The sequence below is a fragment of the Bubalus bubalis genome, chromosome 20, assembly GCF_019923935.1.
Source record: "Bubalus bubalis isolate 160015118507 breed Murrah chromosome 20, NDDB_SH_1, whole genome shotgun sequence".
Taxonomy (NCBI): domain Eukaryota; kingdom Metazoa; phylum Chordata; class Mammalia; order Artiodactyla; family Bovidae; genus Bubalus; species Bubalus bubalis.
The window spans coordinates 32,447,193-32,464,612 of NC_059176.1; the positions used below are offsets into that span (position 1 = coordinate 32,447,193).

Below are 17,420 nucleotides of genomic sequence, written 5' to 3' on the forward strand. Positions count from 1 at the left end.
ATCTAGAAGATATGCCAATGTTTTAAACATTTTTATTGTATTAAGATTCATCACTGCTGACCCCTGTGTATCAGTTTGTAGCATACTGAAAGAACAAATGATACTTGGTAATATTTTCTTCCATTATTATACTAAAATATTATATGCTTGAAATACTATCCAGTAAATCATTTTTACTAGAATGTTTTGAAGATTATCTCTATATGTTCAATATGCAGTAAACTATGAGTCATGATTCAATTCCTAGCCTTAATTTTAAAAATGTATACATTTACTGGGTGTCTCCTTTGTTCCAGGAATGGTACTAGATTCTAGGATATAAAGAAAACATATAATAAAAAAAAAAATAGGTTCATTCACTTAATTCAAAATTCAAAAGCAGAGGACTTCCCTGGCAATCCAGTGGATAAGACTCCCCTTTTCCACTGCAGTGGGTATTGGTTAGATCCTTGGTTAGGGAACTAAGATCCCGCATGCCACATCACACTACCAAAAAAAAAAAAAAAATCAAAATGCATACAATATAAAATGACCCTTTTAAAACATTTCCCTCTACAGGAAGAGACAGTGTTTGCAATTTCTCAGGTATAAACAGAAACAATAGTTGCATATGCAAATAAAATGCACATTACACATCCTCTTTTTAAAGTTAAATGTACTGAGGTATAACTTACAAATAATATACTCACCTAGTTAAGTATAAACTTCAAATGAACATGACAAATGTACACAGTATGGCCATACTACCAAAAATCAAGATATAGAATATTTCCATCATCACCAAAAGTTCATTTTGTATCATTTTACAATCAGCACCTGTACCCTCTTGTCATAACAAGAAATCACTGCTTTTTTTTCTGCCATATAAACTTTTCCATTTCTAGAATTTGATGTGTATGGAATCATGCAGTTTATACACTGTTTATGCCTGATTATTTTCTCCTTTCATAATATTTCTGAGTTTTATCCATATAGTTTTTATGCATTGGTATTAATAGTTTATTGCTTTTTACTGCTAACTATATCATATTTATATAGTACATTTTATTTATCTGTTCACCTATTGATACAAATTAACATTCTTTCTAGTTTTTGATTCATATGAGTACTGCTATGAGCATTTATATATAAGTTTTACCTGTCCACATGCTTTTATTTTCCTTGAATACATTTTAAGTAATAGAATTTCAAAATCACAGAATAAGTATATAATATTTTCTATAAGAAACTGCCAAGCATTTTCCAAAGTAGCCATATTATTTAAGTTCACAAAGGCAATAAATGAAGCTAAAAGTTATATATTTTCTCCATCACTTGATATTGTTAATATTTGTAAAGCTGTTTTAGTGGTTATTTATCAGTATCTCATTGTAGTATGAATTTACATTTCCTTAACTAACAATTGTTCACAATCTTTTCAAATTCTAGCTGGCCATTTGTTTGTTTTGTTTCATCTTCGAAACAAAAGTGCCTGTGTCCAAATTTTTCCCCTTTTCAGAGTTTCTTATTGAGTCATTGGGGTTCTTTGAAAGTGAAAGAGAAAGTCGCTCAGTTGTGTCCAATTCTTTGCTACCCCACGGACTGTAGTTTAAGGAATTCTCCAGGCCAGAATAGTGCAGTGGGTAGCCTTTCCTTTCTCCAGGAGATCTTCCCAACCCAGGGACTGAACCCAGGTCTCCCACATTACAGGCAGATTTTTTACCAGCTGAGCCACAAGGGAAGCCCAAGAATACTGGAATGGCCTATCCCTTCTCCAGGGGATCCTCCCAAACCAGGAATCAAATGGGTTCGAGGAATCGAACTGGGGTCTCTTGCATTGTAGGCAAATTTTTTACCAACTGAGCTATCAGGGAAGCCCTTTATTCTGGATATAATTCCTGTGTCATCTGATTAGTCACCTCGGCTGTTACAACAAAACACTACAGACTGCGTGGTTTAAACTACAGGATTTTATTTTCTCACAGTTAGGGAGGCTGGGAAGTCCAAGATCAAGTTGTTGGCTGACTGGATTCCTAGTGACTTCTTGGCTTGCAGATGACTGCCTTCTTGTTATGTCTTCATATCGCAGAGAGAGAAAGAGTGAATTCCTGGTGTCTCTTCTTGTAAAATACTAATCCTATACTGGATCAAGGCCTAAACTCTATGACCTCATTTAACTATAACTACTTCCTTATTGCTCAGTTGGTTAAGAATCCGTCTGCAATGCAAGAGACCCCTGTTTGATTCCTGGGTCAGGAAGATCCCCTGGAGGAGGGATAGGCTACCCACTCCAGTATTCTTGAGCTTGCCTTGTGGCTCAGCTGGTAAAGAATCCACCTGCAGTGCAGAAGACCTGGATTCAATCCCTGGGTTGGGAAGATCCCCTGGAGAAGGGACAGGCTACCCACTGCATGCCACAAGACCCAGGACGGCAAAATAAATAAAAATATTAAACAATAAAAATACCTTTTAGTTGAGCTTTGTATTAGCTATTATGCTTTTTTCTAGAGGATGCAAAAATAATATATTCTTGTTCTTATAAAACAGAAACTATGTATTAAGTAAACTATTCAATTAGGGAGACATTCATTTATATTTTTAAAACCTATACCCAATGATTAAGTGGTTCTTTGAATTTTCTGGAACTAGATATTTTCCTATAAAGGAATAGGTTCAAACTCTCTAATACTTCAAACTAATTAGAAATAAATTGGTAAACTTAGTAAAATGTTCTTGGAATTATCAGAATAGAAATGTTGAAAACACTCAAGAAAATATAGTTTGGAAACACCAACTGCTAACCAATAATATGCCCAATTCTAAGCTATATTTGTTTATTTATGTTATCATTAATCATAGATCCAAACACTATACCTCAAAAAGTGAATCTTTGTTGATATTTTGTGTGTGTATCTGAGAAGATACCGTAATGATTGATTTCATTTCTACTGTGAATATGCTTTATTTTACTCCATGTCTGGCATTAAGTTAGTTTTTCTCAGATTCTTCAAAAATAAGTTGGAGGTGGGGTCAATAATACTTTCTCATTCCCACTTTATAGTAGATTGCAAATACAAAAAAATAAATAGTTGCTTTTTTTATTCAGTCACTAAGTCATGTCCAATTCTTTGAGACCCTATGGACTTCAGTGCATCAGATTTCCTTGTCCTTCACTATCTCCCAGACTTTGTTCACACTCATGTACATTGCATTGCCGATGCTATCCAACCATTTTATCTTCTGTCTCACCCTTCTCCTCCTGTTCTCAATCTTTCCCAGCATCAGGGTTTTTTCCAATGAGTCAGCTCTTTGCATCAGGTGGCCAAAACATTGGAGCTTCAGTCTAAGCATTAGTCCCTCCAATAAATATTCAGGGTTGATTTCCTTTAGAATTGACTGGTTTGATCTCCTTGTAGTCCAGGGGATTCTCAAGAGCCTTTGGGGATAAATATCCAAGGAAAGTCTAAAAGAATAACTCTCAAGCTCTTTTCATATATAATTAAAACGTACATGCAGGTACACTTAAATGTAAGCTATGTGAAGCTTACTAAGCTATGTGAAGAAGAGGAAGAGTAATGAAGCCACTCTCATTTACATACTCTACTTAGACAAGTAAGGGATCATATAGTTTATATAGTTTATATACAGAAATGTCCTAGTTATAAAGAGAGGCTAAATTACAAGCCTTATGAAGGGTCCATCATCATGAGAACACACTTTTTTCTTTTGATTCACTTAGTTATGGAAAGGAGATGATCAAAGTTAGAAGGAAGAAGTTGTAAAAATTGTCTTTTTTTCCCGATTAATTCAAAAGTTTAAGAATTTGCTATAGACTACACATGTGTTTGTGGAGAAGGCAATGGCACCCCACTTCAGTACTCTTGCCTGGAAAATCCCATGGACGGAGGAGCCTGGTAGGCTTCAGTCCCTGGGGTCGCAAAGAGTCGGACATGACTGAGCGACTTCCCTTTCACTTTTCACTTTCATGCATTGGAGAAGGAAATGGCAACCCACTCCAGTGTTCTTGCCTGGAGAATCCCAGGGACGGGGAATCCTGGTGGGCTGCCGTCTATGGGGTCACACAGAGTCGGACACGACTGAAGTGACATAGTAGCAGCAGCAACACATGTGTTTGAGGGCTGACTCTAGCGTTGTTCAACAGTATGATCTTACTACATCTCTGTCCTTACAAGTTATGAAACTCATTACATAACGAGCAACAAAGTAACCATCTGGAAGTTTGAGACAAATGCACATGATAATGATTTTAACTTCTACACTTTACTTTTTTCCCTAATTTACTTTTCATGTAATTTCTATTTCACTTTAACATTATAAGACTATGGTGAGTAGATAGTAGTTGTAATTGTTTTATTATTGATAAAATCACTAGGATTTAGTGATCACCAAAAAATATTTTTTTTGTTTTTTTAAATTAATTTATTTATTTTAATTGGAGGCTAATTACTTTACAATACATGTATCAGCCGGAGAAGGCAATGGCACCCCACTCCAGTACTCTTGCCTGGAAAATCCCATGGACAGAGGAGCCTGGTAGGCTGTAGTCCTTGGTGTTGCTAAGAGTCGGGGACGACTGAGTGACTTCATTTTCACTTTTCACTTTCATGCATTGGAGAAGGAAATGGCAACCCACTCCAGTGTTCTTGCCTGGAGAATCCCAGGGACAGAGGAGCCTAGTGGGCTGCCGTCTATGGGGTCGCACAGAGTCGGACATGACTGAAGTGACTTAGCAGCACATGTATCAGCCATGGGTATACCTGTGCTCCCCATTCTGAACCCCTTTCCCACCTCCCTCCCCATCCCATCCCTCAGGGTCATCACAGTGCCCCAGCCCTGAGCGCCCTGTCTCATGCATGGAGCCTGGACTGGTGATCTATTTCACATATGGTAATATACATGTTTCAATGTTATTCTCTCAAATCAATATATTTTGAACATCTGATATATGTAAGATACTGTAAGGATGAGACAGAGGATAATATATATTCAAAACAGAATGCTTGTTCCAAAGGTGCATATGATATTCTAAGATACAAGATATTCTATGAATATCAAAATATAATAAATAAGTATACGAGTGACATGAGCAAGGTATAGAAAAATCTCTCTAGAGTTCAGCAAGTTAAAATCATTTTAGCTACAATTATATGTGAATATTTTATAGACAATCTAGAATTTGAGCTAAGATTTGATGATAAAATTTGTGCTGGAATAGGAATAACTAAGAAAAGATATGACATTTCATTATAATCCTGCAGTAGTTACTATTTGTTTAGCACTTACTCTATGCCAAGTCTTGCTCTGTGTTTTTACTGTACTAATTAGTATATTAATAATCACATTAATAATCACATCAGCTCTATGAGATAGACAGTATTTTCCCTTTATTTAGATGTGTAAACTATGTTAGGTCTTTTATAATATACCTAAGCCACAGAGCTGATAAGCCACAAATTCAGGATTTAAGTTCACCTTGACTACAGAGCCTCCAGACTATAGTCAACAGAATCAGGCTCCCTCTTAGTGAATCAAGTTTTAACAATTAGGAAAGCATATGATACATCATCACTTAAAAGATATTAAATTTTTTTAAACATATAGATTGGTGTTTCTTGAGTAATCCAAAACAGAATTTACTTTCATACCATGATAGTTTATAGCAAACATTACCAAACAAGTGAATTACATCTTCAGAAAGATAGAAAAAACAATTGCACTATAGAAAGGAAATCAATTAAAAAGAATAATAATTTTTTCAATATCATATATACAAAAGGAAAGCAGAAAATAATGAATAAGAGGCATTAATTTCTTCCTAGAGATTTATATCTATCTATATTTATAAACTATCAAATATATCTATTTGACCCAGGGATTAAACCTATATCTCTTATGTTTTTTTGGACTTCCCTGGTGGCTCAGATGGTAAAGCGTCTGCCTACAATGCAGGAGACCCAGGTTCAATCCCTGGGTCGGGAAGATCCCCTGGAGAAGGAAATGGCAACCCACTCAAGTATTCTCGCCTGGAAAATCCCATGGATGGAAGAGCCTGGTAGGCTACAGTCTATGGGGTCGCAAAGAGTCAGACACGACTGAGCAACTTTCTTCTTCTTTTCTTTCATGTGTGTCTTGCATTGATAGGCGGGTTCTTTACTACTAGCGCCACCTGTGAGGACTACTGGGCACAGCAGCTGAGTTGATCCTGACACCCAGACACCGGAGTATCATTATGGCTCCCAGTGGGAATGAAGCACATGTGGGGGCATAAAGATCTAGTGGTAAATACAAGGAACAGGTCTTAAGCTCCACTTGGCTAAGGTCTGGTTTAAACTGAATCCAGTGGGTCTACAAGCTTTCCCAGTGGGCATTTTTCCAGTCTGTGAGGGAAAGTTTGAAGGACATACATAGCAGTTGGAGTAACCCCCAAACTGAGTCATTGGCCTGTGATGTCAGAGTTCGTATCGTAAGGGAAAGCCAGTAGGATTATCTGAAACAGCCTTATTTTCCTACCAATAATACAATAAATTGGCTCTACAACTCCATTTATTTAGGTGAGAAAAATAGCATGTTCTGCACTGAATGCTAGACAAAGAACTGGAATCCCACAACTCAAATGGCATCTTTCTCTATCAAGCTACAGATTCAGGGAATTTCTCACTAGTAGCACTTGGATAATTAAAAAAAAAAAACAAAAACTTGTGAACTTGGTTCTTTGTTCCTATTCTGCCATTGGTCCAATAAAACTCAGATTTATAATACACTACATGAGCAAATTAATCATCGAATATGGCAACAGTAATTTATTGGCCCCCTCAGGGTCAGAGACAACAAAGATAAATGAAATATATAATAATGTTAAAATATCACTTTAATAATTCCATTAACATTGCTGGTAGTACTAATAATACTATCACTGTGAATGTCATCATTGATATGATGACTGCTGCTGCTGCTAAGTCGCTTCAGTCGTGTCCGACTCTGTGTGACCCCATAGACGGCAGCCCACCAGGCTTCCCGTCCCTGGGATTCTCCAGGCAAGAACACTGGAGTGGGTTGCCATTTCCTTCTCCAATGATTGAAAGTGAAAAGTGAAAGTGAAGTCACTCAGTCGTGTCTGACTCTAGCGACCCCATGGACTGCAGCCTTCCAGGCTCCTCCGTCCATGGGATTTTCCAGGCAAGAGTACTGGAGTGGATATGATGACACACATATATATATATGAACACACTCAGTGTGTTCTAGGTAGTCAATAAATGTCAACATGTGAATTCTTCCAGCAGTACTCATACACAGGTACTATTATTTGTCCCCAATTTAAAGAAACAGCCTTAGAGAAATCAAGATTCCTGTCTAAAGATACACAACTATCAATGGAAGACCAATTTTAAACTCATGCCAAGATTTTTAGATGTTTTGATTTTTTTCCCTTCTATTTCAGGGCTAAGACATTGATTCTGTCAATGCTTGATCCATTTAATATGTGCTTTAGGTACTGTCTGTGGGAAGAAGAGCTTCTAAGGTAACAACTTCCATGACCAAATAAATATGCAAAACACTGTGTACTATTACTCTTTGCTTAGGGAATTCAAAATGTATCTTACCAGAGTAAAGGCTTAGTAAAGTTTTGCAGTAAACAAACAAAAAAATTAAAACTAACTCTCAAAACAAGCAGGATTATTCAATATTGTTAAATATAGTGTTTTCTAGAGTTAGTAGAATATTCTATCAGGACACTCTGGCTTAAAAGTAACAGCAATTTCAAGTCAAAGTCATTTAACCAATATGGCCACTTATCATCTTGCATAATAAGAAATCATAAGTAAATTAGCTTCTGAATTGGGTAATTCAATGGATTGACTCAATTAGGAAACATTCAGAATCTTTCTTCTTTTCACTTTGCCAGCAGCAACTTTTAAATTATTTTTCAATTTTATACCATAAAATCTTGTATTGAAATATGCTTGGAAATACTTTCTCCTGACATGTGAATTGACCTATGCAATTCTGTAAAGTGGTATTAAGGGGAATTTCCCATTTAAAAAAAAATAGATTTCACTTAGATGCATCTTAATTTTCAAACTTTTAATTTGATGTCTTATTTCTCCTAATTCAAGTAAATATAAAGTTAATTTTCTTTAAGAATTTTAAAATACACTGTGTCAGCTGTACATGAAATGAATAAGGTTTCTAAATGACCAGGGGCAAGCATTACTTAAACATTTAGTAATAGGATTTATCTCCTATCCTGATTAAAAATTTACAACTACTTTTGCATTTCTTAGAAAACAGCAGAATCGTGAGATTAGAATTTCATAATTAATATCTATATTTTGAGGATTTTATCATAACTGACAGTTTTTAGTTCTCTTTATTTTCTCCCAGAAGTTGAAGAATGATGGAATTCTGGCCATATCATTTACAATTATATTAATGGTTCCCAATAACACTAACTTAAATTGCCATTTATTTTTCTACAAGTAGTTCAGTTGTTCTATGATGCCATAGGAATCTAGGCTTTTTTCTTTCTAAGTCACCAACTTTGAATATAGGGCATTCTAAAATCGTCTTTTCTTTCATAATAATGGCAAGATGGCCACTGTAGCTCCAGCCATCATGAAGGCTCAATGTGGACATAAGGGGAAGACATGAGACAGAGATAGTGCAAACCACATTGGTCTCTTAATTGGGAAGGAAACATTTTCCAGAGAGATTCATAGCAAACTTGTACCTCATTCATTGTCCAGAGTCAGACCACGCATACCTGCAAGTGATGCTGGAGGAGTGAGGAATCGAATTGTGATATTTGTATTAGATCAATTACAATTGAATGCCTAGATGTGTGCACATCTGTACCACAAAAATAACCGAGGTTCTATTCATAAAGGAGTTTTTTGTTTTTTTTTTTAATCTTTTCTTGGCAACATTGTCTTTAATACCTGCCTACACTTAGGTGCTACAATGTTCACAGGAAAAACATACCAATGCTGCTGCTGCTGCATCGCTTCAGTCATTTCCGACTCTGCGCGACCCCAAAGACGGCAGCCCACCAGGCTTCCCGTCCCTGGGATTCTCCAGGCAAGAACACTGGAGTGGGTTGCCATTTCCTTCTCCAATGCATGAAAGTGAAAAGTGAAAGTGAAGTCGCTCAGTGTCCAACTCTAGCGACCCCATGGACTGCAGCCTACCAGGCTTCTCCATCCATGAGATTTTCTAGGCAAAAGTACTGGAGTGGGGTGCCATTGCCTTCTCCTAAAACATACAATAGATTCCTGCAATTTAATCTGTTTCTTCCCTTTATGAGTGATGTGACCTTGAACAAATTATTAAAAATACAGTACTCCAGAAACTGAAAAAATTAAAAGAAAGCTTTCAAGATTCCCACCACTAAATACTCTCACTTATTCTCATTCAGAATGTGGTCCACTGGAGAAGGGAATGGCAAACCACTTCAGTATTCTTGCCTTGAGAACCCCATGAACAGTATGAAAACGCAAAATGACAGGATACTGAAAGAGGAATTCCCCAGGTCAGTAGGAACCCAATATGCTACTGGAGTTCAGTGGAGAAATAACTCCAGAAAGAATGAAGGGATGGAACCAAAGCAAAAACAATACCCAGTTGTGGATGTGACCAGTGATAGAAGGAAGGTTCAATGCTGTGAAGAGCAATATTGCATAGGAACCTGGAATGTCAGGTCCATGAATCAAGGCAAATTGGAAGTGGTAAAACAGGATATGGCAAGAGTGAATGTCGACATTCTAGGAATCAGCGAACTAAAATGGACTGGAATGGGTGAATTTAACTCAGATGACCATTATATCTACTACTGTGGGCAGGAATCCCTTAGAAGAAATGGAGGAGCCATCATGGACAACAAAAGAGTCTTAAATGCAGTACTTGGATGCAATCTCAAAAACAACAGAATGATTTTTGTTCATTTCCAAGGCAAACCATTCAATATCACAGTAATCCAAGTCTATGCCCTAAGCAGTAACACTGAAGAAGCTGAAGTTGAACAGTTCTATGAAGACCTACAAGACCTTTTAGAACTAACACCCAAAAAAGATGTCCTTTTCATTATAGGGGACTGGAATGCAAAAGTAGGAAGTCAAGAAACACCTGGAGTAACAGGCCAATTTGGCCTTGGAATACGGAATGAAGCAGTGCAAACCCTAACAGAGTTTTGCCAAGAAAATGCACTGGTCATAGCAAACACCCTCTTCCAACAACACAAAAGAAGACTCTACACATGGACATCACCAGATGGTCAACACCAAAATCAGATTGATTATATTCTTGGCAGCCAAAGATGGAGAAGCTCTATACAGTCACCAAAAACAAGACCGGGAGGTAACTGTGGCTCAGATCATGAACTCCTTATTGCCAAATTCAGACATAAATTGAAGAAAGTAGGGAAAACCACTAGACCATTCAGGTATGGCCTAAATCAAATCCCTTATGATTATCGGTGGAAGTGAGAAATAGATTTAAAGGACTAGATCTGATAGAGTGCCTGATGAACTATGGACGGAGGTTAGTGACATTGTACAGGAGACAGGGATCAAGACCATCCCCATGGAAAAGAAATGGAAAAAAGCAAAATGGCTGTCTGGGGAGGCCTTACAAATAGCTGTGAGGAGAAGAGAAGTGAAAAGCAAAGGAGAAAAGGAAAGATATAAGCATCTGAATGCAGAGTTCCAAAGAATAGCAAGGAGAGATAAGAAAGCCTTCCTCAGCGATCAATGCAAAGAAATAGAGGAAAACAACAGAATGGGAAAGACTAGAGAGCTCTTCAAGAAAATTAGAGATACCAAGGGAACATTTCATGCAAAGATGGGCTCGATAAAGGACAGAAATGGTAGGGACCTAACAGAAGTAGAAGATATTAAGAAGAGGTGGTGGGAATACACAGAAGAACTATACAAAAAAGATCTTCACGACCAAGATAATCACGATGGTGTGATCACTCACCTAGAGCCAGACATCTCGGAATGTGAAGTCAAGTGGGCCTTAGAAAGCATCACTATGAACAAAGCTAGTGGAGGTGATGGAATTCCAGTTGAGCTATTTCAAATCCTGAAAGATGATGCTGTGAAAGTGCTGCACTCAATATGACAGCAACTTTGGAAAACTCAGCAGTCGTCATAGGACTGTAAAGGGTCAGTGTTCATTCCAATCCCAAAGAAAGGCAATGCCAAAGAATGCTCAAACTACTGCACCACTGTACTCATCTCACACACTAGTAAAGGAATGCTCAAAATTCTCTAAGCCAGGCTTCAGCAATACATGAACCGTGAACTTCCAGATGTTCAAGCTGGTTTTAGAAAAGGCAGAGGAACCAGAAATCAAACTGCCAACATCTGCTGGATCATTGAAAAAGCAAGAGAGTTCCAGAAAAACATCCATTTCTGCTTTAATGATGATGCCAAAGCCTTTGACTGTGTGGATCACAATAAACTGTGGAAAATTCTGAAATAGATGGGAATACCAGACCACCTGACCTGCCTCTGGAGAAACCTGTAGGCAGGTCAGGAAACAATAGTTAGAACTGGACATGGAACAACAGACTGGTTACAAATAGGAAAAGGAGTATTCAAGGCTGTATATTGTCATTCTGCTTATTTAACTTATATGCAGAGTACATCATGAGAAACTCTGGGCTGGAAGAAGCACAAGCTGGAATCAAGATTGCCAGGAGATATATCAATAACCTCAGAGATGCAGATGACACCACCCTTATGGCAGAAAGTGAAGAGAAACTAAAGAGCCTCTTGATGAAAGTGAAAGAGCAGAGTGAAAAAGTTGGCTTAAAGCTCAACATTCAGAAAACTAAGATCATGGCATCTGGTCCCATCACTTCAGCCAAACAGACAGGGAAACAGTGGAAACAATGTCAGACTTTATTTTGGGGGGCTCCAAAATCACTGCAGATGGTGACTGCAGCCATGAAGTTAAAAGATGCTTACTCCTTGGAAGGAAAGTTATGACCAACCTAGATACTATATTCAAAAGCAGAGATATTACTTTGCCAACAAAGCTCCGTCTAGTCAAGGCTATGGTTTTTCCAGTGGTCGTGTATGGATGTGAGAGTTGGACTGTGAAGAAGGCTGAGTGCTGAAGAATTGATGCTTTTGAACTGTGGTGTTGGAGAAGACTCTTGAGAGTCCCTTGGACTGCAAGGAGATCCAACCAGCCCATTTTGAAGGAGATCAGCCCTGGGATTTCTTTGGAAGGAACAATGCTAAAGCTGAAACTCCAATACTTTGGCCACCTCATGCGAAGAGTTGACTTATTGGAAAAGACCCTGATGCTGGGAGGGATTGGGGGCAGGAGGAGAAGGGAACGAAAGAGGATGAGATGGCTGTATGGCATCACCAACTCGATGGACATGAGTTTGGGTGAACTCCAGGCGTTGATGATGGACAGGGAGGCCTGGCGTGCTGCAATTCATGGGGTTGCAAAGAGTCGGACATGACTGAGTAACTGAAGTGAACTGAACTGAACTGGAAGAAAAACTATGACAAACCTAAACAGTATACTAAAATGCATAGATATCACTTGGCCAACAATGGTCTGTATAGTCAAAGTGTGGTTTTTCCAGTAGTCATGTACAGATATGAGAGTTGGACCATAAAGAAGGGTGAGCATTGAAGGACTTATGCTTTCCAACTGTGATGCTGAAAAGACTTGAGAGTCCCTTGGACTGCAAGAAGATCAAACCAGTCAATCCTAAAGAAAATCATCCCTGAATATTCATTAGAAGGACTAATGCTGAAGCTGAAACTCCAATGTTTTGACACCTGATGAGAAGAGCTAACCCACTGGAAAAGAGCCTGATGTTGAGAAAGACTGAAGACAGGAGGAGGGGATGACAGACGTGGAGATCATTGGATGGCATCACTGAATCTCTGGACATGACTTCAAGCATGCTCTGTGAGATGGTGAAGAACAGGGAAGTCTGGTGTGCTCCTGTTCATGGGATTGCAAAGAACTGAACATGACTTAGTGATTGAACAACAAAAAGAGGCAAAGATATATATGACTTAAGTAAATATCTAAGGAACAATCAGTTTAAGTTAAACATTAATATATTTCAGAATTGAAAATACAGTGAACACTTAAATAAGAATAAAATATACTAGGAAGAAAATACATTTTAAAAAGTAACAGAAACTTCTCTACCTGAGAAGCAAACAGTTTCATGGCCTTTTGAAAGCAACTCATACCAGTAAGCATTGGATGTCACTTATGATAACAATAAAAAAAACAATATTTCTTTTTGCAGTATGTAAAATTGTTGTTGAGATAATCATGGATTCACATCAGTGTAGTTAGAGACTAATTCATTTCTCACCTTACAATGAGATGTAATTTGCCATCACAGCCATCCTTTCTCATATGCTAATTCACACAGAATTTGCTAGAAGGGAAGAACTGTTATAGCATAAATGAAGATCTTTAAAAAAAGAGATGTGATCCTATGATGTTTCTGCTTCTGGCTTAATCAGAGATAAGATTTACTTCCAGTTTTCTGATCTCTTGTTAGCTACGAACAAGCTATGAGGTACATACTCACCTAGCAAAAAATAAAAAAAGAAAAATAGATGAGCAGAGAACCAGAATCTTTAATCAGCAGTCCTCCTCATGAATATTGATCACACGGACTTCTTGACTGTCTAGATATATACTTCCTTTTCCTTGTTTTACCACCCTCAGAGAATATATCCTAGCAATACCATCTGGCAGGGGGGGAAATGAAATAAAGGAGTCTGAACTCAAACATTCTTCTCCAAAGCTTCTGCTGGTAAACCTACTGCTTCAAGGAAAAAAATCTTCTTGATAATGCAGGAGACACAAGTCCAATCCTTGGGTTGGGAAGATCCCCTGGAGGAGCAAATGGCTACCTACTTCAGTATTCTTGCCTGGGAAATCCTATGGACAGAGGAGCCTGGTGGGCTACAGTTCATGGGTCACAAAGAGTCAGTCACAACTGAGTACACACACACACACACACACACACACACACACACACAAGGAACCACACATTCTTCACTGGAGAAGGTATAAATAGTAACCCTCTAACTAATACAATTATGTAAAGTTTAAAAATAAAATAAAATTAAAAAAAAAAGTTGCATAAACACTAACAGATACTTTGTTCCTGGCATAAGATTGTAGGTAATTCCTCTCTAGTTTTGAAGCACTGTTTTTAATGTTGTTACATTGCTTCTATAATTAAACAAAATGAATTTGTGCTCTGCAGATGCCTGACAGGGACTCCTGCTGTGGCAGGGACTGTTCTGTGTTCTCCAGAAGTTACGTCTTCTTCATGGTGCACAAACTGGACTTCTTAGTCTGTTACTGTAACCATGGGATCAAGTTTCAGCAAAAACAAAGCCCTGCTGTGTACCACTTCAAGGCTTAGTTTCAAAATATCCTCCCATGGTGAGCTCTGTTCTTTCTTCTTGTCTGGAAGGTGACCAGAGAGAACTTCAAGAACCTCAAAAAGGGAAGAACCACAGGATGGAAGAATTCTGGGCTCTTAAGTGATGTCCTGGAAAGCCACTCAACCAAAAACCCCTCAACTGGACTTTACATGAGTGAGAAATTTGTTTATATTTTGATAAATCACTGAGGTTTGAAAAGAGAGAGAGAGATAGGCAGGCTTCCCCTGCGGTTCAGTCGTTAAGAATCTGCCTGCAATTCAGGAGACACAGGTTCGATTCCTGGATTGGGAAGATACCCTAGAGGAGGAAATGGCAAGCTGCTCTAGTATTCTTGCCTGGAAAATCCCACAGAGAGAGGAGTCTGGTGGAGCTACAGTCCATGGGGTCACAAAGATTCAGACACGACTGAGCGCTTAACACACACACAGACACACACACAGTTGTTCAGTTGCTAGGTAGTGTCTGACTCTTTGTGACCCCATGAATTGCAGCACACCAGGCTTCCCTGTCCTTCACTCTCTCCCTGAGTTTGCTCAAACTCATGTCCATTGAGTCAGTGATGCCATCCAACCATCTCATCTTCTGTCACCCCCTTCTCCTCCTGGCCTCTATCTTCCCCAGAATCAGGGTCCTTTCCAATGAGTCAGCTCTTCACATCAGGTGGACAAAGTTTTGGAGTTTCAGCATCATATAAACTTAGTAAACAGTTTAATATGGTCCCACCCATAAACCTTGATTTAGAGCACAAGAGAAATTCGCCAAACTTGACTCCTATAACTCCAGAATGATTCAACTTATAAATCGTTAAATATATATATTCTACATGTACTGTTTCAGCTGAAGCAGACAGTAGAGATGTTATTGGCCATCCTCTCCATGTTACACAAGGAAAGTACTGAGATATAGAAAGGGAAAGGCTGTGTCTGGCGTGGCTGAATTGTCTTGATTTCAAGTCTCCTAACCCACACAAGAGAATGTCCTGTTGGAACAGCTTGGTCTCCACTGATTGTACAGGATGATGCCCGTGCTCGGGGTGTCTAAATGCAGTCTTCTCCCTTACACCCCCATGGGAATTCCTCCTGAAACTGCCCCTGTGGCTGAGAAGGGTGACCTTCGCAGATAAAGAAGAGTTCTCTGACCAAGAGAATCCAAGGAACTGAACTTCCTTGTCACATCACATTTAAGAATTCCCACTTAATAAAGGATGCTGTCGATTTTGTTTGCTGATAACAGACTCAGAGAAGATCATGGAAAAATAGAATCCCTCATCCACTCCTGGTAGAAGTGTGAAATGAGATGTTATTTGGAGCTGATTAAGAGCTATCTGGGTATACATAGTAGAATTACATACATGCACATTCTGTGGTCCAGCAATACATGAAGAAAACTCCTGCACAGGTTACAGAGGACAGGTAAAATGCTGGAAGGGATCCATCACTAGAAGAATGGAAGTAAATGTGAGAGATGAATGCTGGAATGCACGCAGCACTCAGGATCATTGCAGAAGATCAGTAGAAAACAATACAACTAATATTAAGAACAAAACAAATCCTGAGGGAGTAGAGTATAAAATACAACGATGTTTCTGGATGTAATATGTAAACTTAAATACATAGAAAATAGCATAAAATACATTTTTATTTTTTATTAAGAAAGTTGTTGGGCATACAGATGTATGCACATTATAACAAAAAACAAATATTCTTGCTACTCAGCTTAAGAAACAAAACATTACATGTAAAATCCAACTCCATGTGTAACTGAGAAATCTGCAAGAACATATTCCCCTCTCCTCTGACCAGAGTTTGAACTAATTTGACCTTCCTGATCATTTTCACTCATGTTTTCATATTTTTCCTACATGTGCATTCATGTAGAAGCAATATATAATATTATTCTACACGCTTAAAGCTTTAGAAAACAGAATTGTACTGTACATATCCTTTTAAAACTAACTTGATTTATTCAACATTATACTTACATTTTTTCCCTACTGTTACTTGCACATCAAGTATATTAATTTTGACTGTAGAGCATTTCATTGCATGGATATACCATATATTATTTTTCTTTGTCTTGTTGATGAAATTGTTTCAATATTTTTGACATTGCAAGTAAAGTTGAGTGATTTTGTACATATCTTCTTGTTCATGTGTGCATGAGTTCACCTATGGAATAAAACTAGAACTGAAAAAAAAAATAAAATGTAAACATATTTTGGCTATTATTTTCAGAAATAAAGTGGAGTGCAACCAGAGAGAACTAGAGTAGTTAAAATGACACATTTTCTTTCCCAAATCAATAGGGAAATAAATATATGATGGCTGGTAAAACAGAATTTGAGCATTACTTCTAGAAAATCAGATAAGAAAATATGAGAGAAACCAGATTCCAAAGTTGTTGCTGTTGTTGTCATTTTCGACTCTGTGAGACCCCATGGCCCCCCTGTCCCTCACCATCTCCCAAAGCTCATCCAAATTCATGTCAATTGCATCAGTGATGCCATCCATCCATCTCATCCTCTGATGCCCTCTTCTCCTCCTGCCCTCAATCTTTCCTAATATAAGGGATTTTTCCAATGTGTCAGCTGTTTGCATAAGATGACCAAAATACTGGAGCTTCAGCTTCAGCATCAGTCTATCCAAGGAGTATTCAGAGTTTATTTCCCTTAAGATTGACTGGTTTGCTCTCCTTGCTGTCCAAGGGACTCCCAGAAGCCTTCTCCAGCACCACAGTTCGAAGCCATCAATTCTTGGTTCCAAAGTAGGGTTTCTTATTCTCTGATACCCTGAACAGAAAATAAGTTAAAGTGCAGAGCAAGACCAAACTGATTATCCATTCATTTCCACGTTTCAAAGCTAGCATAAAAATAGTGTGACTATTTCATAAGACTAGACTGTGAATGAGATGTCCACCTAATTTAAGGATGTTCCTAACTATGGTGAAAGGGAGAGAGAGAGAGAAAGAAAATAA

The 17,420-nt window shown here is 38.1% G+C and overlaps 1 long non-coding RNA gene and 1 other non-coding gene across 3 annotated transcripts in view; one reads left to right on the top strand and one right to left on the bottom strand.

Moving 5' to 3' along the window:
* The window catches only part of LOC123330774, a 351,279-nt gene that overhangs the window by 156,684 nt on the left and 177,175 nt on the right, over positions 1–17,420 (bottom strand). The window lies entirely within an intron of this gene.
* Positions 5,908–5,979, top strand: TRNAC-ACA. Its single transcript has one exon. It is a non-coding gene; the product is annotated as a tRNA-Cys (tRNA).